Below are 25,586 nucleotides of genomic sequence, written 5' to 3'. Positions count from 1 at the left end.
TTTGGAAACGTAAAACTTGCTCTTTTAAGTTTTTCTCTTCTGTGCTTTTAAGTATAGCACATGTTGCATATTCTTCAATGAAAGATAAAACTGCTTCATCAGCATCTGTTCCAAATTTTGGGGCATCCTTGATCCACAACAGCATATGAATATGAGGAGCACCTCTTGCTTGGTACTCTTTTCTCCAAAAGAAATCCACAACTTCTCCAAGAGGTGTTTTTTTTTTATTGCAGATGAAGGACATCATAGCCTCAAATCTATGATTAAAATATCTGCAAACATTAACCGGATCCAATGAGCACAATTCTCCTGCTGTCTTGTATTGTATGTTTTTAATGTTTGAATTTGCCTCTCGCAGAAAATCCAGTAAATCATCCCAAGCGTACTCAGCACAGCTCAGGGTAAGGAACCATGTAGGAGTTCCTAAATTTCGCAACATACACTTCAATTCTCCATGGCGTCGGTACCAATATTCATTAGTCCCACGCTGACAAGCCATCAAATTGATCAATTGAGATTCCAAATGATCATCTCGCTGTTGCACTTTGTTGATAAAGTCCTTTGCTGACACATTATGTAGATGTACTCCAGTTTTTAAAATGTGATTTACTGCATAAGATAGTGCAGACAAGTCACTTTCAAATGAAAGATGGAACAAATAAGGAATACTTTGACGAAATCTTGGATCTTCTGCATATAATCTTGTAGTCCGATACTCCGAAGCAGGAATCTGTACTGGACGTTCATCATATCGTCCACCTTCTCCTGTAGGAAACAGTTGGGGAAAACAACGAGCTTCCAAGCTCTCCTCCCATACACTCAAAAGAGTTCCTTTTGCTTTCTTCAGCTGAAACAGATCAATAGCGTTTCCCATAACTTCTTTAGAATGAAGAGGATGTATGCTGAAATGTTCATAAATTTCTTCTTCTTTTGACTTATCCACTTTTTCAATTTGCCCAGTTGGTATTCCTGTGTCTTCTAGTAAAACGTCTTCATCTTCATCCATATAAATTGCTTCATACCATTTATTATTTTTTTTCAAATACAAATTTGCTCTTTGTACTTTTCGTAAATCCACCAGCTCCTGCCAAATTTTCTTATTCTTTGTAGGTACACCATTAACCAGAATAACTAATGGTTCAGTTTCCAAAGCATCTGCATCAATTGTTTCCATATTTTTTTCAAATCCAATGGCAAATAGACAACTCTTCCTTTTAAACCTCTTTGTAAATCCGAAGGAGGTAATTCACCTGTTTTTGGCTCCATACGCACTATGGTCTGAAACGGATGGACACATTGAATGAGTATAGACTCATAAGTATTTAAATCAGAAAGTTCAGTAGGAATATCAACCAATTCTAATTTATTATGTACAGCTCTAGCTGGCATTCTATTTTCTTCTAACTTGTTATAACAGTATTTACAAATACGCTGATCTTCACCCAATTCAAAACAATTTTCCAGAAATATATATGTTGCAAAATCTTTCCACTTATAATTATCTTCATTTTCACTTGTTTTATACAGATCAACATTCCTTGTTTGAATTTTATAATGGCTTCTCCGGCAACAAATACAAGTAATATTTGGTCTTTCATTAGAGATGATAGTAAATTTTGTCATTTCATCTTCAAATTTTTTACTAACAGTAAGTTCTACATTCTCTTCCACATTTTCATCAATAACTGTGTCATTTTCTGCACTTTCTTGTTCTGGACCAAAGTAACAAAACTGAATCTCATCAGTAACCTTCACTACATCTGATACAGATCCATGGAACAGAGAAATATTCAACTCATTTAACTTTAGTGCTGGACTTTTAGCAAAATACAATGTTCTCACAAACTTTCTCATTTCAGTATGATGTACTGCCAGCATCCTAAAATGGTGAAAAACACTTTGACACACTTTCCTAGATAGACAAGCCAGAGAATGTCCTTGCAAACCAGTATTCTCTCTCACTCTGCATGGATCTAGTCTTTGAAGCACCTTAATCTTATGTTTAACACTCTTTTTACTATATTCTCTTAGAAAGTCACGTGATTTATCAATAGATTCCTGACGCACAGTACAAATACTACTACAATTCCAAGTGTACACTGGGGCTTTAGGACCTCTCCCCATAACCTCAGCAGCCATCACTTCTTCCTCATTTCTTGGCAACATTTTCTCCTTTTGCATTACACAACCATCTTTAACTTCATATGCTCTACCATTGGTGTCAACTGCATGCAACAAACTATTACTTTGAAGATAACTCTCTTCATTAAAAATTGGTTCAGTACTCTTTCCTTTTGCTTTGTGACTTCATTGCATTGACTAATTTATCTAATCTACGCATCCTGTTCAAAATTAAAATGAATAGTTTTTTTTTTATTTCCAAAGCCTTCGTAACAATAGTTTCAATAAATTTCTTTTTCTTATAAAATTTGGTTTTCTTCTTATATTTTTTCACATCCTTTAGCATATTTAACATCACTCTTCTCTGAAACATTTTTCGACGAACGTTTTTAAAATCTATTTTTCTTGTTAAGTCACTCTTTCTTACTTCTGATTGTACATTAGCATTTTGTTTTTGCTGTCGACTCTGTTGTTGTTTTGTACTTAAAACACTGTTTGAAGATATCTTTTTAACATTTATTTTTTTTTAAGATATTTTTTAAAAATTCTTTAGTCTGCTTACCAGAAGACTTTTTCTTTTTTCCAACACGAGCTTCTCCTCCTATTTCTTTTTACCAGTTGTCTTCAAATATAGTTGTTGTTGCTTTTCTTTTCTCTTTCTTGACTTTATAGGCATCTTTACATTTTTTCACTGTTGCTCAGCAATACCTGCAAGAAACTAAAAAAAAATACCTTTATGTAATTTTAATTCCTTACAATTTTTTTTTGAGCTTTTCAAATCCTATCATATGAGCTGACCCTTTCCTACGAGTGCAAGTCTTACAAAACAAGAGAAACATGAATTAAATCTCTGACAACAATTGCTGTGTGCACACAGACTCATGGTGTGATTCTAGGCAGAAAGCGATATTTTCTTTGGCAATTTGAAAGCACATTTAGTGTGGAGGAGCAAGTGATAATTACTGTGACAGCCTGACACATTTTTCTTATATTTTAGAGAAGCAGAAAAGAGCACATGTCCTTACAGCTACTTGAGACCATGACCATGTGTTACAGGGTGAGTGATTAGACTAGAGCAAAGGAAATGAGCCTTGGTGACGTTGAATGTGTTTGCGTTACACACTGCTATCTGAAACACCACACAGAGCTGAGTAGTACGCACGGGAGTGTAGGTGAAGCTGCTGCATGTGTGCAAAGAGTGTGTTTCTGGAGACTGTGTATTGTCAGGTGCAAGAGAGATCTGCATGGAGACTTGCACAACTGCATGAAGACTGCAGAGATGTGTGTAAGAGTACATGTGTGGTAAGGGTTAATTGGAGTTTTGAACATGTAGGAACTACCTCACCCATTGCAAGATTTGATGGAAAATCTACCCTGTTGATTTGAAATGTGTTAGCATTTGCCTCTCATTTGTGAGATAGTGATTTCTGCTGAGTGCTAACCATCACAGTTGAAGAAAACAAGCTGGCCCTTTCCTGAAAGTGCAAGTTTTACAGAACAACAGCAACACAAATTAAATCTCTGACAACAATTCCTGTGTGCACACAGACTCATGGTGTGATTCTAGGCAGAAAGCGATATTTTCTTTGGCAATTTGAAAGCACATTTACTACTGTGGTGGAGCAAGTGATAATTACTGTGACAGCCTGACACATTTTCCTTATATTTTAGACAAGCAGAAAAGAGCACATGTCCTACCAGCTCCTTGAGACCATGACCATGTGTTACAGGGTGAGTGATTAGACTAGAGCAAAGGAAATGAGCCTTGGTGACGTTGAATGTGTTTGCGTTACACACTGCTATCTGAAACACAACACAGAGCTGAGTAGTACGCACGGGAGTGTAGGAGAAGCTGCTGCGTGTGTGCAAAAAGTCTGTTTCTGGAGACTGTGTATTGTCAGGTGCAAGATAGATCTGCATGTAGACTTGCACAACTGCATGAAGACTGCAGAGATGTGTGTAAGAGTAGATGTGTGGTAAGGGTTAATTGGAGTTTTGAACATGAAGGAACAACCTCACCCTTTACAAGATTGGAAGCAAAATCTACCCTGTTGATTTCAAATGTGTTAGCATTTGCCTCTCATTTGTGAGATCGTGATTTCTGCTGAGTGCTAACCATCACAGTTGAAGAAAACAAGCTGCCCCTTTCCTGCGAGTGCAAGTTTTACAGAACAACAGCAACACAAATTAAATCTCTGACAACAATTCCTGTGTGCACACAGATTCATGGTGTCATTCTAGGCAGAAAGCGATATTATTTTTGGAAATTTGAAAGCACATTTAGTACTGTTGTGGAGCAAGTGATAATTACTGTGACAGCCTGACACAACTTTCTTATATTTTAGACAAGCAGAAAAGAGCACATGTCCTAACAGCTCCTTGAGACCATGACCATGTGTTACAGGGTGAGTGATTAGACTAGAGCACAGGAAATGAGCCTTGGTGACGTTGAATGTGTTTGCGTTACACACTGCTATCTGAAACACAACACAGAGCTGAGTAGTATGCATGGGGGTGTAGGTGAAGCTGCTGCATGTGTGCAAAGAGTGTGTTTCTGGAGACTGTGTATTGTCAGGTGCAAGAGAGATCTGCATGGAGACTTGCACAACTGCATGAAGACTGCAGAGATGTTTGTAAGAGTACATGTGTGGTAAGGGTTAATTGGAGTTTTGAACATGTAGGAACAACCTCACCCATTACAAGATTGGAAGGAAAATCTACCCTGTTGATTTCAAATGTGTTAGCATTTGCCTCTCATTTGTGAGATAGTGATTTCTGCTGAGTGCTAACCATCACAGTTGAAGAAAACAAGCTGACCCTTTCCTGAAAGTGCAAGTTTTAAAGAACAACAGCAACACAAATTAAATCTCTGACAACAATTCCTGTGTGCACACAGACTCATGGTGTGATTCTAGGCAGAAAGCGATATTTTCTTTGGCAATTTGAAAGCACATTTAGTACTGTGGTGGAGCAAGTGATAATTACTGTGACAGCCTGACATATTTTCCTTATATTTTAGACAAGCAGAAAAGAGCAAATGTCCTAACAGCTCCTTGAGACCATGACCATGTGTTACAGGGTGAGTGATTAGACTAGAGCACAGGAAATGAGCCTTGGTGACGTTGAATGTGTTTGTGTTACACACTGCTATCTGAAACACAACACAGAGCTGAGTAGTATGCATGGGAGTGTAGGTGAAGCTGCTGCATGTGTGCAAAGAGTGTGTTTCTGGAGACTGTGTATTGTCAGGTGCAAGAGAGATCTGCATGGAGACTTGCACAACTGCATGAAGACTGCAGAGATGTGTGTAAGAGTACATGTGTGGTAAGGGTTAATTGGAGTTTTGAACATGTAGGCACAACCTCACCCATTACAAGATTGGAAGGAAAATCTACCCTGTTGATTTCAAATGTGTTAGCATTTGCCTCTCATTTGTGAGATAGTGATTTCTGCTGAGTGCTAACCATCACAGTTGAAGAAAACAAGCTGGCCCTTTCCTGAAAGTGCAAGTTTTACAGAACAACAGCAACACAAATTAAATCTCTGACAACAATTCCTGTGTGCACACAGACTCATGGTGTGATTCTAGGCAGAAAGCGATATTTTCTTTGGCAATTTGAAAGCACATTTAGTACTGTGGTGGAGCAAGTGATAATTACTGTGACAGCCTGACATATTTTCCTATATTTTAGACAAGCAGAAAAGAGCAAATGTCCTAACAGCTCCTTGAGACCATGACCATGTGTTACAGGGTGAGTGATTAGACTAGAGCACAGGAAATGAGCCTTGGTGACGTTGAATGTGTTTGTGTTACCCACTGCTATCTGAAACACAACACAGAGCTGAGTAGTATGCATGGGAGTGTAGGTGAAGCTGCTGCATGTGTGCAAAGAGTGTGTTTCTGGAGACTGTGTATTGTCAGGTGCAAGAGAGATCTGCATGGAGACTTGCACAACTGCATGAAGACTGCAGAGATGTGTGTAAGAGTACATGTGTGGTAAGGGTTAATTGGATTTTTGAACATGTAGGAACAACCTCACCCATTACAAGATTGGAAGGAAAATCTACCCTGTTGATTTCAAATGTGTTAGCATTTGCCTCTCATTTGTGAGATAGTGATTTCTGCTGAGTGCTAACCATCACAGTTGAAGAAAACAAGCTGCCCCTTTCCTGCGAGTGCAAGTTTTACAGAACAACAGCAACACAAATTAAATCTCTGACAACAATTCCTGTGTGCACACAGACTCATGGTGTGATTCTAGGCAGAAAGCGATATTTTCTTTGGCAATTTGAAAGCACATTTAGTACTGTGGTGGAGCAAGTGATAATTACTGTGACAGCCTGACACATTTTCCTTATGTTTTAGACAAGCAGAAAAGACCACATGCCCTAACAGCTCCTTGAGACCATGACCATGTGTTACAAAAAACAAGCTGCCCCTTTCCTGCGAGTGCAAGGCTAACAGAGCAAGAGCAACACAAATTAAATCTCTGATAACAATTCCTGTGTGCACACTGTCTCATGGTGTGATTCTAGGCAGAAAACAGTATTCCTGGGTGATACCAGTACACCTTAACTTATGGTGAAGACATACTCCATAATATCTAACATGTTCAAGGCACTTAAATATCTTCCTTAACATAAAATGTAAAACACAACTTTTAAAGTGGTAGGAAAATGTACCATGCTATTTTCAAATGTGTTTGCATTTGCCTCTCATTTGTGAGAAACTGATTTCTGCTGAATGCTAACCATCACTCTTTAAGAAAACAAACTGCCCCTTTCCTGTGAGTGCAAGGCTAACAGAACAAGAGCAACACAAATTAAATCTCTGACAACAAATCCTGTGTGCAGACAGACTCATGATGTGATTCTAGGCACAAAACAGTATTCCTCAGTGATACCAGTACACCTTAACTTATAGTGAAGACATACTCCATAATATCTTGCAAGTTCAAGACAGTTAAATATCTCCTAAAACACAAAATGTAAAACACAACTTTAAAAGAAGAATGACAATTCTAATATTTATATCAAAACTCACCACATACAACCCCTCTCAAACTCACAACTCACCTTTAAAATTAGTTAGTTGAGAAAGAAATGTGGCACTCAAACAGCAGATTATCAGAGCCAGAATCTCAGAGCTGTACACCTCTCTCCTCTCACGACAACCAGTAAATGGCAATGTTTCCCTCTCTTTTTTCACACATATACATGTTAATGTAAAATCACAGTCCTTCCCACATTTTTTCAAATGGAATCACACATTTTTATTGGTTGCAACTTTCAACCCTTTTCCAAATCATCCCTTCCCCCAACATGACTTCTGCCTGCTACCATAGCAACAGGTCATGGAACACTGGTGTGAGAAGAGAGGTCAGAAGTTCAGCACACAATGTTTCTAATCCAAAGAGCAAGAGTGCTTGACTTTTCAAACCTAACAGCAAATCCAAAGTAATGTTCAGTGGGAACACATTTTTCTGAACCAATCCAAAACATGCTTTTAAAAATGTAAACATACAGCCTAGTTTTAACTGTAAAATGGTTTGAATCAGCCAATGAGTTCTTTTTATTAAAAAAAAGTATGTATGCCTCCATTTTTCAACTGTCTTTCTTTTCATATTGCCATTCTACTGAAAGACACCTCCTGAGTGCATCCAGATCTCCTTGGAAGATGTTCACAGTGTGGATTGTAGGTCATAGCTATGTCTTCTGCAGTGAAAAATTTGCAGAAAAAAGAGGTATTGTGAAAGACCTTGCTTTGCCAAATGTAGACATTAAATGGATTGGTCAGAGAGGGTTAAAGTGGCATCAATTAATGCCTTTGGTGAAATCCTTTCTACATCTCCCACAGCCTAACCTTATTATTGTGCACTGTGGTGGAAATGACCTAGGCACTTTAACTGGGGTAGGTCTGGAAATGCTTGTAAAGGACACCTTTTTGCAATTAATGTCACTTTTTCCACCAGCTGCCTTTGTATATTCTAATATATGCCAAAGGCAAAAGTGGAACTGGTCCAACCAACATTGTCCACAGATTGACAAAGCAAGAAAGCACATCAATAAGTCTGTTTCTGCTTTCCTCAGAGACTATGGTATGGGTTCTATATACCACAACAACTTGCGTTACAACATGCAAGACATTTATAGAGGAGACGGTGTACATTTCAATGATGAAGGGAGCAGAGTCTTCCTCTTGAACTTTAGACTCTGCATCGGTACTTACTTGTAGGTACTGAAAAACACTCAATAAACACAAGGGCTCTTTTTAGAGCCACCTAATATCTAAACACTTAAACTTGATTTTTATATCTCGTTGTTTTAAAGTTTTTTTTTTGGGTGCGCGCAGAGTGCGCGCACCCCACGATGTTTTTAAAAACAATTAAAATCTTTTTTTTGGCCCTTCGTGGTCCTACTGTGACCCCCTCACAATGGCTAGGGGGTCAAGAACTCCCTTCTCTGCCCCCTTTTCACGTTCTCCACCTTTCCTTTTCAGTGCGACAGACAAAACGGCGGCCGACACTTCCTGATTTCGACTGATTTGAATGTTTACTGACATCTAACAACCAATCAGAATTACGCTCGCGCACGGCAGGGTGCGGGCACAGGCCTTGCACAGTGCGCGCACGCTACACGCGTATAGATATTGATATGCTTTTAAATGCTATTTTCTCAGGAAATACTGAACAGATTTACACCAGACCTGCAAAAGGCACTTCCTTGACCTTATGGCTACCTCTCTGCCAAATTTCAAGTAATTCTGTTCAGCCATTCGGGCTGTAGCTGCGACTAAAGGTCCTATGGAAAAATACATGGGGAAAACGCGTTTTGGGACCCCCCCTTTTATTCGGCCCCCGCTTGACGAATCCCCCCAAGACTTTCAGGATAGGAGCTGAACAGAGCACCCCATTTGTTTTGAAAATTTTGCGAGGAATCGTCAACCGGCGCCAAAGTTATTCAAAATAGAATTTTGAGATTTCCTATGGAGACTCGGTCCTAACTATGACTATCTACTGGCGACCGCCAGTAGATAATGTATAGCTATATATATATATATATAAACTGGGACTACATTTCCCATCATGCCTAGCACTAGTCTTAAGGCACGGCAAAACTCAAGCGAGCAACGAATCACTGCCACCTGATGAAGACGGAAGTTGAAACGCGTAGTGGCATTTCAAGATTGATAGTTTGTTGCAATGCAAACAATAAAGAACTGATTTCTACACTTCTGGGAGTTCGGCATATTCCTCTTGCTGATCCATTAATTAGGAGTGCGTGGTCATACTCCTCAACGCCGAACCAGCAGCTGTGCGCGCCATCAAGTGACCACATTTGTTTGGTAACATTAACTGCAAAACTGGCAGCGCCCGGAGGTTTACTAACATCTATTGAGGAAGCGGGGAGATACCAATCTCCTGCGGGGCGCACTAAGCGCTTGAAGACAAGAAAACCAAACAGAACTTCAAACCCCGCTTTGCGCTCCTCAAAGGAAAGAACTGCCTCATCTGATGTCAAAAAGGTGAGGAAAGTGTTCTCAACAGCAAACCAAACCGATGCGGCCCGTGTTAGAAGTGGAGGAAGGGCGCAGAAGTGTTCAGAACTAAGCCGTTTCCCCTTTTTTTTTGCAACATGTGGAACCATAAGCACCCAGCTATAATTGTTGTACTGAACATACATTTTCCACATGCTTCTAAACTGGGACTACATTTCCCATCATGCCTAGCACTAGTCTTAAGGCACGGCAAAACTCAAGCGAGCAACAAATCACTGCCACCTGATGAAGACGGAAGTTGAAACGCGTAGTGGCATTTCAAGATTGATAGTTTGTTGCAATGCAAACAATAAAGAACTGATTTCTACACTTCTGGGAGTTCGGCGTATTCCTCTTGCTGATCCATTAATTAGGAGTGCGTGGTCATACTCCTCAACGCCAAACCAGCAGCTGTGCGCGCCATCAAGTGACCACATTTGTTTGGTAACATTAACTGCAAAACTGGCAGCGCCCGGAGGTTTACTAACATCTATTGAGGAAGCGGGGAGATACCAATCTCCTGCGGGGCGCACTAAGCGCTTGAAGACAAGAAAACCAAACGGAACTTCAAACCCCGCTTTGCGCTCCTCAAAGGAAAGAACTGCCTCATCTGATGTCAAAAAGGTGAGGAAAGTGTTCTCAACAGCAAACCAAACCGATGCGGCCCGTGTTAGAAGTGGAGGAAGGGCGCAGAAGTGTTCAGAACTAAGCCGTTTCCCCTTTTTTTTTGCAACATGTGGAACCATAAGCACCCAGCTATAATTGTTGTACTGAACATACATTTTCCACATGCTTCTAAACTGGGACTACATTTCCCATCATGCCTAGCACTAGTCTTAAGGCACGGCAAAACTCAAGCGAGCAACGAATCACTGCCACCTGATGAAGACGGAAGTTGAAACGCGTAGTGGCATTTCAAGATTGATAGTTTGTTGCAATGCAAACAATAAAGAACTGATTTCTACACTTCTGGGAGTTCGGCGTATTCCTCTTGCTGATCCATTAATTAGGAGTGCTTGGTCATACTCCGCAACGCCGAACCAGCAGCTTTGCGCGCCATCAAGTCACCACATTTGTTTGGTAACATTAACTGCAAAACTGGCAGCGCCCGGAGGTTTACTAACATCTATTGAGGAAGCGGGGAGATACCAATCTCCTGCGGGGCGCACTAAGCGCTTGAAGACAAGAAAACCAAACGGAACTTCAAACCCCGCTTTGCGCTCCTCAAAGGAAAGAACTGCCTCATCTGATGTCAAAAAGGTGAGGAAAGTGTTCTCAACAGCAAACCAAACCGATGCGGCCCGTGTTAGAAGTGGAGGAAGGGCGCAGAAGTGTTCAGAACTAAGCCGTTTCCCCTTTTTTTTTGCAACATGTGGAACCATAAGCACCCAGCTATAATTGTTGTACTGAACATACATTTTCCACATGCTTCTAAACTGGGACTACATTTCCCATCATGCCTAGCACTAGTCTTAAGGCACGGCAAAACTCAAGCGAGCAACGAATCACTGCCGCCTGATGAAGACGGAAGTTGAAACGCGTAGTGGCATTTCAAGATTGATATTTTGTTGCAATGCAAACAATAAAGAACTGATTTCTACACTTCTGGGAGTTCGGCGTATTCCTCTTGCTGATCCATTAATTAGGAGTGCGTGGTCATACTCCTCAACGCCGAACCAGCAGCTGTGCGCGCCATCAAGTGACCACATTTGTTTGGTAACATTAACTGCAAAACTGGCAGCGCCCGGAGGTTTACTAACATCTATTGAGGAAGCGGGGAGATACCAATCTCCTGCGGGGCGCACTAAGCGCTTGAAGACAAAAAAACCAAACGGAACTTCAAACCCTGCTTTGCGCTCCTCAAAGGAAAGAACTGCCTCATCTGATGTCAAAAAGGTGAGGAAAGTGTTCTCAACAGCAAACCAAACCGATGCGGCCCGTGTTAGAAGTGGAGGAAGGGTGCAGAAGTGTTCAGAACTAAGCCGTTTCCCCTTTTTTTTTGCAACATGTGGAACCATAAGCACCCAGCTATAATTGTTGTACTGAACATACATTTTCCACATGCTTCTAAACTGGGACTACATTTCCCATCATGCCTAGCACTAGTCTTAAGGCACGGCAAAACTCAAGCGAGCAACGAATCACTGCCACCTGATGAAGACGGAAGTTGAAACGCGTAGTGGCATTTCAAGATTGATAGTTTGTTGCAATGCAAACAATAAAGAACTGATTTCTACACTTCTGGGAGTTCGGCGTATTCCTCTTGCTGATCCATTAATTAGGAGTGCGTGGTCATACTCCTCAACGCCGAACCAGCAGCTGTGCGCGCCATCAAGTGACCACATTTGTTTGGTAATATATATATATATATATATATATATATATATATATATATATATATATCTTGATTAACTGCTTCTTGAAATCCCCAATCTCCAGGATATAAAGCAGGCGCGGCCGCGGATTTTTGCTAGTCAGCCATGACGCGTTTCGGTCCTTCCTGGACCTTGGTCACATGACTACTAAGAAACAGCAGCAACAATTTTCGCCTAATGGACAGTGAAGACATACCTCTGGTGAAGTGTGCTAACATTATACATTCCTTATGTTTCACATAGCTTTTACATATAACCATTTAATATCTATAAATAGGTATACAAATGTATAAAATAAATAAATAAACTGCTTATATTAATTTAAAAGCACTTTTGACCCATAAATAAATAATTTTCTGTCAATAAATAGGTACATAAAGGCTATATATAACAAATTTACTAATAAAACATAATGAAATATTTTGTATATATGTTATTTAAGTGCTAAGATCTTGGTATTAAGAGCATCATATTATCAATAATTGCATGAATGCATATCGCAGTATTAAAAGCTTAATTTTATAGCTTGTTATTTTTGTCATTCTGTCCAAGCTTGTTTCTCAATTTTATATTGGTGCCGTTTCCCATTATAACGTGCAAAAAAGGTGCTGGATGAGTGAACTCGAGTTTGAGTTGTGGACCTATTGAGTGACCTAAAAATATAAAGAGCAACTAATGAAGCCTGCCCTAAAAAAAAAAAAGTGATACAAAACAAATGTTTAAAAAAAACGTAGTTGTTTCGGTTTGAGGTCAGGTGGCAGCCCGAATTTGCAAAGTTGAATTGCCATTATTTGCTGTTTCTTTTCTGACAACTGATATCGTTAAGAAGGATCCATGGAGTACTTGTAGGTTAGTTTGGGAATTGTTTTCAAAATTGAATTGCTCCCCCTATATGTCTCTCTAAGTAAGCAATAGCATATTTTATCTATATTTGAGATAATAAAAAATAAATATATAAGTAAAGCCATTAAGTTCTTGTAGTCAGGAACCCCAAGGATCCGTAAATACATGTGTGCCAAATTTGTAGGAAAGTGGGGGCAGCTCAAATGCAAGTATAGAGATCTTCTGTGACGTTGAGACCTCCAGACATCTTACTGTCGAAATGTATGATGTACCTGCTTTCTAATTTAAGTAATATGCCTTCTCTGTCCCCTCCCCTTCTATTTTTAGGCACCGAATCAATGAGGTAGTAGGACAAGTGTTTTGGGTTGCTATTGTGTATTTCTTGAAAATGTCTGGCGACTGGATAGGTGGGGTCTTTGTTGATTATAGCTCTGAGGTGTTGTAGGATTCTTTTGTTTGCTGGAAGTTTTGTGCTGCCCACATATTTAAGATTGATGTGCATTCAAGAATGTGCACAGCATAATCTGTTTTACAATGTAACGCTCGATTTATTTCCACTTTTCTTTCACAGAAGGGTGTTTTGTATGTTTTCCTGTTTGTGCCACATAGGCACGCTTTGCAGTTTTTGCATGTAACAAACCCTTTCCTTTGCATAAGCCAATTTTGTGTTTCCACTACCTCAGGGCTACTAGTCACTAGCCTTCTACTCATAGAGGGAGCCTTCCTATATGTTACACCTAATGTTTTAGGAAGAAGCGTTCCTATTACTGGATCGTCTAGCACTATCGGCCAATTACATTGAACTATATTTCTGATTGTTTTATGTTGCAGATTATATGTAGTAATCAACTGGAATTGGTGTGCTTGCTCGTGTTCTGGTTTGTTTGGCTTGATGGTTAAAAGAGTTTCCCTCTCAAGTCTCATAGTTTTGACTATTGCTGCATCTATTGTTTTGATGTTGTATCCTCTTGCTAAGAATCTCTTTTTACTTTCTACCTGTATTTTTTGTAAGTCAGTTGAATTACTGCAAATACGTTTGATTCTCAGCATTTCTCCATAGGGGATACAGTTGATCAGATGTCTTGGGTGGAAACTCGTAGAGTGTAACACCGAGTTTCCTGCTGTTTTTTTTCTAAAGAGTTTAATTTCCAGTTTATCATTTTTCACAAAGACCTCTACATCTAAGAAGTTAATAGTATGAATATCAATTGTTTCATTGAGGGAGCCTTCCTATATGTTACACCTAATGTTTTAGGAAAAAGCGTTCCTATTACTGGATCGTCTAGCACTATCGGCCAACTACGTTGAACTATATTTCTGACTATGAGACTCTCTCATTGATATTAATGCTTTTTACAAATTCATTTGTTTCAAATAAAGGACCATCCCAGACAACAAAGACATCATCGATATATCTGATAAATAGTTTAACATTGTTGTCCATTACGGTTTTGTGTGTCACGTTGAGGACCAACTCCTCCCACCAGCCCATGTGTAAACAAGCATAGCTGGGGGAGAAGCTGGCCCCCATCGCAACACCACATACCTGTTGGTAAACAGTTTTATCAAACAAAAAAACATTATTGTTTAGGCAAAATTGTGTCAAATTGCTTAACATCATACACTGCGCAGAGAGTCTTGGTTTGCCTTTACTTAGGAAGTATTCTAGTGTCCTTATACCATCCCTGTGTCTTATACTGGTATATAAGGACACTACGTCCAGAGTCATTAAATAATAACCATCTTTCCATTCAAAATTGTTGATTTTTTCTCGAAAATTACTAGTGTCTCTAATATATGTAGGCAGAGCATGTACTAGTTCCTGTAGAAAGTAGTCTATGTACTGACTGGCATTTTCCAATAGACTGTTCTGGGCCGAAATAATTGGTCGGCTTGGTGGATTTTCAGCATCTTTATGAATCTTTGGAATGAAGTAAATATTTGGTATAGTTGGATTATCCTTGCGAATAAACTTATACTCATCCATTGTCAGCACTCCTGCACATTTCCATGCCAGTATTTCCCCATAGAAATCATCCTGTATTGTTTTTAAAGCACCCCAATTGCTGATTTTGTAGCATGATCTATCATTAAGATGGGATAGCACCTCCTTCATGTATTGTTTTTTTATCCCATAGCACGATATTACCTCCTTTATCCGCATTTCTAACAATCAGGTTTTTGTCGCTTTGCAATTTTGTCATTAGCTGCTTGAACTGCCTGTCTTTGGGGTGCCATTTTTGTTTACTTTGCATGATTTTGTAATTACGTTTTTTGATATATATATTACCTACTGGTGGTCGCTAGGACCAAGTTTCCAGCATTGTTTGTTTTGCTGATAACTTTGGAGCCGTTTGATGAATCTTCATGCAAATTTCCAAACTAATTCTTTGTTCAAATCAGCTCCTATGTAAGAAGTGTGGGGGTGATTTTTCAAGGGAAGTCCCAAAATGTGTTTGCTCTATGTTAATTTCCATAGGAAACTTTAGACATGGCTACAGGTCGAACAGGTGAACTTAATTACCCCAAATTTGTCAGGGAGAAGGGTCTTGGTCTAGAAAGCACGCTTTTGTTTATTTGGTGTAAGTCCGTTCAGTTGTTTTTGAGAAATATCGAAATTTACAGATATCGATATTTGGGAATTCTGCCATCTGATTGGCTGCGGCGTTACGAGCTCGAGCTTGCTGCTTATTGGTTGGGAGCGCTGCGAGCGGTTGCAACTAGGAAGTGTTGGCTAGCAGTTCGTGATTCCGTTGAAGCGAGTAAGGGAAAAAAAGGGCGAAAAAAGTAGGAAAGAGGACGGTAGGAGCACTGTAACCTTTCTGGGGGTGTTTGGAGTGTGCTATAGAGGAGGTGCAAAGCAAACTACTCATAGCTACTGGTCTGAAAGTGCTGGGTATGGAAATTAAGTGAGGTATTGAGTAGAGTCTGATGCTGCTAAGGTGAGCTGGTGCGGGAGTCGGGGATGAAAGCGTCAGCCTAAACTGTGTGTCTTATGGTGTGAAGTGATGTGCCCTGGCTGCTGTGCCACACCTGTCTAAGTAGTATCAGTAATATTTTATACGTAGTAGGAGGACGTTTTGTTTGGAACACGGTAATTTGTATATGGTGCTTAGGTGGTGTTACACAGGGAGTGCGAAGGTAAATCAATACGGTATTTGTAAAGTGCAAACTACACAGAAGACGATAATTGATTGGAAGATAAGAAGCATTGGGTACTAAAATCTAGGGTGCATATTAGTTGTGTGAAAAAGCATGTTTGTCATTGAGTAGTCTAAACGTGAAGTACATACAATAGGATGAAATGTGCAAACCTCAACCAGACGTGCTACTTGCATTTGGAAGGTACATTTGTAACTTAAAACAATGGGGAACTTTTAACCCGCAGGTGTTGTTAAATGTTCGAGAATATGCTGAAAAAGAAAAGGTTACGTTTAAAAAAATCAGGAACTTTTAACCTACAGGTGTCGTAGAATGTTCCAGAAAGTGTCATGATAAAATAAGTTGAACTTCTGACCTGTGTGTGGTGTGGAATATTAGGTAGCTTTTCAGATGCAAAATGAAGTATTCTGATTTGTTGTTTACACGTATTTATATGTGGAGCGACATAGAAATTGTGCCTTTACTGGTTTCATTCTTGATGAAATCAGTGCATTACATGTACTGTGTGAGAAAGAAAGAATTTCATGCATGTGTGACATTTGAAATATGCATACCAACTACAAAGGTGAGGTAGAAATGAACAAGGTGTGTTATGTGTTCTGTCGTAGTGATTAAGTATTTGAGGTGATATTTTTAAGTTTGAAAGTATTTTTTATTTCAAAATAATATCCTGTTAGTAAAGTGTGGTGTTTCATATTGGTTATAAAATAAGCATAAAGTTTGACCTGTCGTTATATAAGCACTTTATATATGTTGAGGAATTTTTCACAAAGAAGAAATGTAGTTTGTCATCTTTAAAGGACTGTATGGTTTTGAAAATGAGGTACAGCGTTAATTTGGGTTTGTTAATGTATTCAGACGAGATAAACAAAATTGCCCACGTTTGCAAATTATACTTTTTGTGGGGAGGGGGGGTAGGAGATGTATGTGTTATTAAGTTGAAAGCGATAAAACCAAACACAAAAATGTTATGTGGACAGGTTGTGGTCTCATTTTTGACAGTGAGAGGTAGATTTGAATATAAGTCTAGGTAGGTTGTTGTACTGTGAGGTCGCCTACAGTGTTTGGAGATTACATGGCGAGGAGATGGAGATAGTAAAAGTGATACATTCCTTTTATATGTACGCTTAGTTTGAATCATTTGAATATAGGTTGAGATATAATATGAACATGGTTTCCGGTTTGCATTTGGGTATAGTTAATAGTTTTAATAGTTTGTGACTAGTGAATAATAAAAAGGTAGATATACTAAAATATATGGTAGTAAACATATTAATTATTGTCTGTTCTTATGAAATAGAAGTGGTTGGTGAGTATTTCTTTAGAAGAGATGTTTTATATATGTGTGAGAGATAAAAAAGAAATGAAAATGTTCGGTATATTTTCTGATTGACTTTCTTGACATTAGTAAAGTACATGTCATTACAAGTGATAGTAATAGTCAGGCTGTGTTCCTGTGCTGAATATATGTAGCTGTTTAAGTGGTCCGGGTTTTACCGGTGCTCAGTTTCACTATCTCTTTGGAGACACTTGTCAATTTTTTCATTCAATTTAATGTCCTCAATATACATACAGTAAAGGGACGGTATATCAAAAGTTTGGGAATTAGAACTTTGTTTACTCTCCCCATCCTCTGCTATACACTCTACAGAGTGTTTAAACGACTTTATTAACATACAGATGTCTAGCTAGTAAAGGTGGTGGAGTGCCACTGGGCACATTTATAAACCGTGCTATGGGATGGTTTATGTTTTACCCACCAATTTGCATGTTTGAATACTTTTGGATGATAAGCGTTACGGAAGACACCTTTAAAAATTAAGCCCGAGTATGGGTATATTGGCGCTACTAGGAATGGTGGGGGTTTCTCCTTGATTTAATATGGTTAAGCAATAGCGGAGAAGGGGATGGGGGTGGGAGAGGTGGGTATGTTGGTGATTTAGATGTTCGTAATGTGCAGATGTCTAGCTACTAAAGGTGATGTAGTACCACTGGGACCATTTATAAAGCGCCCTATGGCATGGTATATATTTAACCCGCAAATTTGCATGTTTTAATACGTTTTGCTGATGAGTCTTTCAGGAGATATCTGTTGAAATTAAGCCTCTGTATTCCTATAGTGGCGCTTCCAGGTTTGCTGGGGATCTTTGTTTTATTGCGTAAAGTTAAGCAAGGGCGGGTGTGGAGATGGTGTATTGGTACTGGGACTATTTATAAACCGCCTTATGGGATGGTGTATGTTTTACTTGGAAAATTGCAGGTTTCAATACCTTTTGCTGATGAGCGTTCCGGCAGACACCTTTTGAAATTAAGGCTATGTATTGCTATAGTGGCGCTAACGGGAGTGCTGGGGCTTGTTGTTTTGATTTCGTAAAGTTAAGCAAGGGAAGGGGTGGGGGTGGGAGAGGTGGGTATTTTGCTGATTATAACACAGACATTTGTAACGTGCATATGTGAAGCTAGTAAAGGGGATGTAGTGCCACTGGGTCAATTTTTTAAGCGCTCAATGGCATGGTATATGTTTAATCAGGAAATTTGCATGTTTTAATATCTTTTGTGGCTGAGCGTTCTGGCAGAGACTTGTTCAAATTAAGTCACTGTATTGATATAGTGGCTCTACCAGGTTTGCTCGGGTCTTTCTTTGATTTCGTAAGGTTAAGCAAGAATTGGGATGAGGGTGGTGTAGTGGCACTGGGCCCATTTATGAAGCAGTTTATGGTATGGTTTACGTTTTTCTCGCAAATTTACATGTTTTAATACCTTTTGGTGATGAGTGTTCCAGCAGACAGCTACGCAAATCACACAACATTTCTGTGGAAAACAAATCTTCGTGCTGATAGACACTCTTGTACTGTGGTAGAATGCTGCCAGCGTTGATGGCAAATTATGAAACTTAGTGCCATTGTACATTTAAATGGAAGCTTGGACCATTTCTTTGTTACTATGGTGCAGTGAGGGCTTTAAGTGGAGAAAAAACTGGGGGTGCTCTAAAAGGGGCGGGGCAAACCTGTTAAAGGGGTGTGTGCTATCCAAGTAGGGGAGTGGTCTACATGAAGATAACTTGTGTGCTTAAGAAAATCCCCTCGAATTATCCTATGTTCGGGAAACATGCTCTTTAAAGGATTGCCCTTTCTCCTACAACGTGGCTCACGTAGCATGATGTCTCCACTTCTCAGTAGTGAGCAAAATGAGCATGCGCACATCGATGTGAACGCTCTGACTGCAGTACAATAAAAAAAAAAGAAAAGTTGACTACCTTTACGAGGGCCGAAAATAGAGTCCGATAGAGACCTGTTTCGAGTTTTTCTGAAAATAACTGCCGGTGCTCAGAGCCGGCCCTGCATCCATTCATCCTAAGCACTGCGCCATCCAACCATCTTTCAATTCATTCAGACATTCCTACCTACATACATACATACATCTGTCCCTGCAGTTATTCTAAGTATCTATCAGCCCGCTCGCCTATGGTAAGCACTGTGCCATCCATCCAGTTATACGCCCATATATTCATACATACATCTGTCCCAGAACCAATCCTACGCATCTATCAGCCCACCCGTGTATCTTAAGTACTGGTCCATGCATCTATTTATCCTTCCATTCATCCATATATCCATCCATCCTTCCATCTAGCTATCCATTTATCCATCTGGACATCCATCCAGTCGCCCTTTATTCAACTATCCGTCCTTATTTTTGTGCACTCTCCACCGACGATTCTAAAATACTGCATATTATACTCATCCACCTAGCCTCTTAAGGGGCCGAAAAGGCTGGCGATAATCATTGAGAGGCAGATGAAGTTTCTGATAAAGAACAAGAAAGCTTTGAGTTGCTCTTTGTGGACCAGAGTTCACCACCCTTCTCTGGTGGTGTTTTAAACAAAGGTTGATGTAGGGAAAGAAATGTAAAGTAGCTTTTCAGTGTAAGACATTAATTTAGAAAGATAACAGGGCATATTATCAAGAACGGCGTTAAAATTATTATCGCTTTAGCGGCAAGAAACTGCCGCTAAAGCGGCGATAATGGGCTTGATAATATGCCCTTGTAAATTCCCATAGCCGGCCAGGTGTGAAGCTGGGCTTCTATGGGAATTCACAAGGGCACATCATCAAGCTCCTTATTGCCGCTTTAGCGGCGGTTTCTTGCCACTAAAGCGAGTCCGGGGCAATGGGCGTTGTGCACCTGGTGGTCTCTCTGCTAATCACGCCATGATGATATTGCTCCTGCACTGCAAAAAGAGAGGGGAAATTGTGAGTGAAAATGGCTCTCTTTAAAGGATTTCCCTTCTCCTACAACGCGACTTACCTGGCATGATGTCTCCACTTTTTAGTAGTGAGCAATGTACATGGTCTCACTGTCTCACTACAGTCCAATAATAAAAAAAAACAACGGACTACCTTTGCGAGGCCCGAAAATAGAGCCCCATAGAGATCCGTTTCGAGGCCCCCAAAAATAAACTGCCGGTGCTCAGACTCCCTCCCCTCCAATTCATTTTTCTGTGTGCCGTTTAATATATAGATTACAATTTTTAAAAATATTATCTATAAAGTTGTCTGCGGTGGGTTGCAGAGGGAGTGTGTGGGGTGATGGGGTGCGGTGGAGAGGTTAAAAGTTGGAGGTAGTGCAGTTACATGTAAATTGTAAAGGTGTTGTGGCCCTCTTGGGAGTCCGGGTCGCATGATGGGTGGCTCCATGGCTTCTGTTGCCCTTCGGGTGTGGCCCTCGGGCGGTCTCCCTTTTGTGGTGCAGGCTGCCATCCGACTTAACACCAAGCTAGAGCAGGTGTAGATTTCCTGGTGCTAACGGGCCTTATCGCCTGTTTTGTGTTTTTATCGCCGATGTGGCTGGTCGTTGAGAATGTTGTGGTGTGATGTTGTTACGGATTTTGGCAAGGGAAGGCACACTCTGCATCTCATTAGTGATAGTTGCGCAGGTCCTCTGTGGTGATGTGTTTTGCGGCTTCTATCGCGGGTAAACTGCTGCTGTGGGCTGTTAACACCAGCTTGTGAACGGAGCGATGGTTTTATCGCAACTGTGGCTGCGATAAAGTGCCGTTGACTCAGCAATAGTTTCTTGTGAATATGCCCCAAAGTTTCTACTTTTAAAGATCAGAGTGACTTGCTACCTGTGCTAGAACATTCTTTCATTTCTTCTTAATGACCTCTGTAAAACAAAAATGCTCTTTTATCCTCAGACCAATTAACCTCTGCCATTGATCTCTTAAACAAGGTAGAGATAATTCAGGAGATCTATGTTGACTGGCAAAAGGTTCAAGAGTTCATTAACCCACCGACACTACCCCCAGGATCACCCCTCCCTGGCACCCCCGACCAAAGACATGCCATATCAGCTACACCCAAACATGCACAAAATAATTCACCTGACGTTGCACAATCACAACTGGTAACATGCATGTGTCCACACAGAAAAGAGTAGCACACATTCACTTTCGAAGCAACAAATTAAACTTTATTAAAATGAACACTGAAATGAAATGAAGACATATGGCCGCTCCCCTCTGGACAATCCTAGGCCCAGCCTTCAAGACAAAAATCTTGATTTGAAGGTGTGGCATCCGCACATCAAAGGACAGAGAGAGAGCGAAAGTGAGAGAGAGAAAGAGAGGGAGAGAGAGAGAGAGAAGAAGAGAGGGGGAGAGATAGAAGAAGAGAGGGAGAGAGAGAGACAGTGCCGCCCCTGCGCACCCAGGCCACACTGCTCACCTGTTGCCACCGGTGTGTCTCCAACCACGTGCAGGTATGTATCGCAGTTCACCAGGTCTCACATCTGAGTCAGACCCACCAGCTGAAACAGAGTCCAGATACATGACTGGCACAATACACACACCTACACAAGACAACAGCGCCTGCCCTCCATGTACACCCAGGCAGAGGCACCCCAACCCCTCCCGCCGCCCATCGGAGCATGCCCGCCCATGCACACCCAGGTCGCACTGCTCACCTTCTGCCACCAGCGCATAGACGGTAGTTCCCACCACGTGCCGCTGCAAGCCACAAGCCACAAGCCCGGGGCCCGCGGACATGGCATCCTCAACACCATGTAGCCATGCTCCACAGGCCAACAGGTCTCACGTTTGGTGATGGGTCTTGATTACTCCATGGCAGAGGACATACCAGTGCACCCGACACCATCGCAGGCTGCACACCCGCTCAGCCCAATGGGTGCCACTAACTCTGGGATCCCGGAAGCGATGCCACGTGGCGGTAGGCCCACACAGCCCGCTGGCTCTGGCCTACACTTTGCTCCAGCAGGGCACACAAAACCTAAGCTGTCTGGACCACCGGGACGGGGCATCATCGCAGGCTGCACACCCGCTCAGCAGCTTGAGGTGCCACTGACTAAGTGCACCCAAAGTCACCGTCCAGTTGCTGGATGCCTGTGCTGGCCGCAATGCTCTGAGTGCCACTAACCCTGTGCAAGCCCAGTCAGCGCCACGTGGAGGCAGACCCGTGCCGGCCGCAAGGCCTCGGATGCCACTAACCCTGTGCAAGCCCAGACAGCGCCACGTGGCAATAGGCCTGTGTCATGTACCAGTCCTCGGATGCCACCAACCCTGTGCGCAACAACTCATGGGCCCTATATGAATGAGAAGCGTGGAGCAGCCATCATCCAGTCACCACCGGAAGAGGGGAATGTGACTTCGTCTGCCCCTTATGTTGGCGGAGTCACATGGCCAGTGATGCCTGTGCCGGATGGGTGTGGTGTGTGTGCAAGCCTGCCTTCAGGGAGTGGCTGTGACATGCTGATGACTAGACCAGTGACCTGCTCACCACGAGCGACAGCTAGCAATGATGGCCCCCCTTGGTGCGTCATTGGAATGGTCAGGTCTGCCGTACGCCGGACCAGCGCAGGGCTTGCCACAATGACTCGTGGGCTTGGGCATTGTCCAGTCCATGTCTAGACAAGGAAGTGACTGATGCATGTGTCCCTGTTGTATTGTTGACTGGACCAGGTACACAAAATACAATGTCGCACCCTCTGACTCGCATCCCACAGGATGAACATAGCTTCTTCCTCACGAATGCGCATGTGAGGGCGCCCGCGCATGCGCATTTCTCCCGACCAACTTATATGCTTCTTTTTTTTCCTCTACATCTTTGTATGCTTCAGACACCTCCTTCAGCTGATGCGCTAGCATTTGCAACAATGTGATAGCTTGGCCCATAGTACAGTCCTCCTTGCTGACTTCACGTGTGAAGACCTCGAAAGGAAGAAGCATCTCAGTCAGGCATTTAACTAGGTGTCATTGGTCCATCTGAAGGGTCATGCCTTTCACAGTAGCATACCCTCTTCGCATGACATTTTCATTGATTGGCCTGTACTGCTCAAACAGACGGTCAAGCATGTAATAAATTGAGTTCCAACGTGTTGCCACCTCCTGGATGAGTGCTTTGACTGGCATTCTATAGTCATGTTGAATGATACTCAGTTGCTTCTGAGCTTTAAAAGAATGGCTGAAATGAGTGCATATTCTTCGGCAGGTGGTCAGTAAGTTGCTGATTATGGCTTCTTTTTTCAGAAAGTCTTGAACAATAATGTTAATGCAGTGCGCCAAACACGGAACCCTGAAATAGGAACCAAGCTCCATGGCCTTAAGTACATTACTGCCATTATCTGTGGAAACAAAACCAATCTTAAGCCCTCTTGGGCGCAGCCATTCAAAAACCTTGCTGTGAAACTCTTCCAATTTGTTTACAGGAGTATGAGATTTCTCCATGGCGAACATGGATGCAGTTGCATGTTTCCGATTAGCTTTAAAAATCTCAGCTGTGTCAACAGCACCTACTTCAGATAGCTTATCTCTAACCCCCACAAATGAGACCCAGTGTGCAGTGATGCACATGCAATCAGTGGCTTGGCAACTGGTCCACATGTCTGTTGTTAGGTGGATATTGTGAACGGCACTCTGCTGCAAAGCTTGTCCAACCAATTCCAGCACATCATGATGTAGTGCTGGAACAGCAACTCTTGCGAAATAGGACCAGCTGGGAACCTTCCATTTAGGGCAGATGGTTGACACAAATTCAAGGAAACCCACCCCTTCCACAAATGAAAAAGGGAGAAGGTCCAGCGCTGACATTTTAGCCAGCTTCGCATTGTACAAGAGTGACGTTGGGTGATTGTGTTGGTACTGCCCCTCCAACCTAAGCATGCTGTCAATGGTAGGCCGGATTATTTTCCTTTGTGGTGCAGTTGTTTTCTTTAACCCAGTTAGGCTCAACGACGTACTTTGTTTCTTTGCAGTACTACTCGGTCACCTTGGTGTCTCAGCCTGACTCTGACTCTTACTGCGGTGCCACTGAGATGTTGCTGAGGAAGATGTGGGTGGTACCACTACACTACTGGGGACACGGCTAGAAGTGTCTCCCTCTTGTTCACCTTCCACCGCGATAATATTGTCCCCTGATTCTTCATGCCCAAAAACAATGGGTTGAGTTTTACTTTGTTCTAAGTGAAGTAGGTGAGCCTCCCACACGATAATGTGGTTATTTTGAGATAACTTGTTTGGCCTCCAGTACCATAGTTTGTACCAAGCTTACCCCGCCTAACAGCATGTCGACAAATTGAGCATATAGCAATGTTCTCCTCCTTACTGCTAACCAAAAAGAATTCCCAAACTGGGGAGGAGAACTTTCTGGTGCAGCTGGATGTGCAACTTTCAATACCAGATGAACTGGAGGGTGTGCTTGGAATGTGACTCTGTGCAGCTACACTGTGGCTTCTACCACTACCTACTGAGGTGGTGGTTGAGCTGGATGTAGGTCCCTACCTGTCCTTTGCAAATGAAAATATGGAAGCTGGGGGTCGTGGTGGTGTTACCTGTGCTCGTGGTATCCGTGCTACATCCCTTGCAGCCATTTTGGATAGGGTAATAATGTTGGTCTCCATATCCTTTGGGCCGGGAGTGATGTCCGTGATGACAGGCTCATCATCATCATCATCCCCTCTTGTACATCTACCTCCATAACTCTAAGGCTTTCTGGAACCTTCCTTTTCACTAGCCTTGTCTTGTGGTGTGCATCACTCTCAGACTGAGCTGGTGGCTTCCAAGTGGCATCAAGATCATCAAAAGCGGGGCTTGAAGAAGAGGATGATGGACTAACCGTCTTTTTCCTTGCTGGGGGTCTAGAAGACAATGGATCTTCTGAAACAGTGGCTTGCCCCTCTTTGTCTGCAGGAAGCTTGATTTCCTGAAATGCCCCTACTTCAGGAGGAACAACTACTATTGTGGGCTGTTATTGTGGCTGTTCTTATGGCTGCTGCTGTTCTTGTGGCGGCTGCTGTTCTTGCGGCTGCGGCTGTTCTTGCGGCTGCTGCTGTTCTTGCGGCTGCTGCTGTTCTTGTGGCTGCGCCTGCTGCTGCAGACTTATCTGCTGAGTTTCCGCCTGCGTTGATTGTGTACTACTTTGCGATAATGACATTTCAACATCGCTGCTCGTTAGTAGACTGGCTACCTCTGCGACACTCATGGGCTTGGCCCGCTGGTGCAGATGTGCTGCTCCCAGCTTGGTTCCCGCCAGACA

Source organism: Triturus cristatus, chromosome 2_2 (genome assembly GCF_964204655.1).
Source record: "Triturus cristatus chromosome 2_2, aTriCri1.1, whole genome shotgun sequence".
Classification (NCBI taxonomy): Eukaryota; Metazoa; Chordata; class Amphibia; order Caudata; family Salamandridae; genus Triturus; species Triturus cristatus.
Note: the sequence above shows the minus strand (reverse complement) of the source record.